Source organism: Pteropus vampyrus, unplaced genomic scaffold (genome assembly GCF_000151845.1).
Source record: "Pteropus vampyrus isolate Shadow unplaced genomic scaffold, Pvam_2.0 Scaffold59, whole genome shotgun sequence".
Lineage (NCBI taxonomy): Eukaryota > Metazoa > Chordata > Mammalia > Chiroptera > Pteropodidae > Pteropus > Pteropus vampyrus.
In genome coordinates this window covers 48,704-51,072 of record NW_011888840.1, presented here as the reverse complement: position 1 = coordinate 51,072, position 2,369 = coordinate 48,704, and positions in this window count along the sequence as shown.

Here is a 2,369-nt window from a genome sequence, read left to right as displayed (position 1 = left end):
AACTGCATTTTTCTTTCTACAGCAGAATTAACAAACATGGCTTTCAAATTTGCACTGATAGCATATACTATGCTAATCAAGAAACAAAAAAAAAACTATTACCATCTCCATCACAAAAACATACACATTACACAAACGCCTGTTTTCTCTGGTAACAAAGAAAGCCATTTCAGGGATTCTCCATAAGTGAAAACTCCCACGCAATATACTGCCACACACAGACACATAAACACGAAATAAGAAACTTTCAGGAATACTTACTGTTAATTTAGAAAAATTCTTGGTATTACAATTAGGAATGGAGTTTCTAAATGTTAAAGCAGTTCAACTGTTGAAATATCACACAAAATACTGATTTTTTTTAATAATATGATTTAACAACCCAAGCCCTGAGTCAATTAAAATATATACCCTTAACCTTCACAGGTACACGGCACCGTCTGTATTCTACAGTATCCCAAAGCCAAAGGCCTGTTTTCACTGAATTACCCTAAACTGCATAAGACTATGTTGTAAAGGACAGGATTGCGGGTGCGGGGGGGAGTGGGGGGAACGGACAGGAGACAGGTATTTGGCCCAGGCTCTGGACCCAACAAGCCTCAAGAGTTTGGATGTGCCACCTGTTGACTCCACACCTGTTTTTCATTGGCAGGATTGAGCAGCCATTTGTAAAGCTGCTTTTACTGTGCTCTTCATGGCTCCATTTAGCACTCTCATTTTAGCATTTTCTGACTTGGAAGTTTTCATTAGGCACTGGCTTCATTCACAATAATGTTCCACTTGTACCCAGTGGTTGGTCAGTAAATTGCATCTGCATAGCTGAAGGCTTTCGATAACTAGAGGACTTCTTGGTCCTTTATCTAAAAAGCAGGGAGTACCTACTCCTGGTGGATTAAAAAGGCCCTCAGATTCTTTGCAGCTCCTCTTATCAAAACATAGAGGCCGTTTCCCTACCTCTTGATTTTGGGCTAGTTTTGTGACTTGCTTTGGCCAATAAAATGCTATTCAAGTAACATGGCATGACTTCCAAGCAAGTCCACAATGGGTCTTGCAGTTTCCATTCTCGCTTTCTTTGATCTCATGAGGTCTAAAGAGGAAACCTGCACTAGCTCTAGGGAAAGGCCACATGGAGTAGAAATGAGGCATGCCAGCCAAGAGCCCCCACCAACTCTGAGACACATGCATAAAGCCATCCAAGGTCAACCAGCCCCCAATCAACCTGCTCACTGACCACGAGTGTTTGTGTGACCCACTGGCACCACATGGAGCAGTGGCTGGCCATCCCAGCCGAGCTCTGCCCGAACTGCCGACCCACAGGATCATGAGTAAATAAATTCTGTTATAAGCCACGTTTGGGGGTGGTTCGCTGGACAGTGATGGGTAACTGACACACTACTCTGTGTCAGGAACTGTGTCAGGTGGAGGGAATACCTGGGTAACAAGAGATAGTCCCTCTTCTGCAGATGTTAGAGTGTAGTTAGAGAGAAAGACGCGTATGGGACAATTTCAATGTAATGTCATCAGGACTATAATTATAGGAGGTTGGGTCCACGGCAATTTAGAGAAGGGGTGTCAACCCCAGAACTAGGGAGCTGACAAAGGTTTCTCAGAAGAAAAAATATCTAAAAGGAGTTAATGAGACCGATTTTTCCAGGCTATTTCAAGGATGAGAAACTGCAGGTACAAAGGCTGGAGGGAGCTAGATGGGGCTCCAAGGAGAATGCGAGCATTCTCTGTAATTACAGTGTGAGGGTGTCAGGAGCAGACCGGAGGGGTAGCTAAGGTGAAGCTCTCCTGGCCTTAAGTAGAATTTTCTAGCATTTGGTCTTTAAACTGAGAGTGATGGGAACCAAAGAAGAAATAGTTTCCTTCCTCCCTCCCTTCACCTTGGCATTCATCTGACCAAAGGCATCAATGACACTCTCTGAATCAAAGAAATTTCACAGGCAGGAGGATGTGTGGAGTAAATAAAGCCAGACACTTCCCTAGTGCTTAACTTGGCTAAAGGGAAGTGATATTAAGCCAGGGTCCAGGATGACAGGCATTAGGATGTGAGTAAAATGGACAAGTAGCAGGCAAGAAGATGACATTTCCCAAAAGGCTGTCCTTCTTTTGTCGATTAATGAACACCCGGGGACAGAAAGCATTTAAGACTCATCTTTTAAAGATGTTATAAAAATTTTTAATGCTGAATGGCAAGGCTTCCCACTTATCAGCTTTGTGGCCTTGGGCATAAGACTAACCTCTTTATGAGTCAGTTTCCCCAGTTTTAAAATGGGGATAATAATACTGACCTCACAGGTCAATAAGAACAAGTGACATATAGTTTGGGTGCAGCACCTGGTACAGAGTAAGCCCTCCACAGAAGG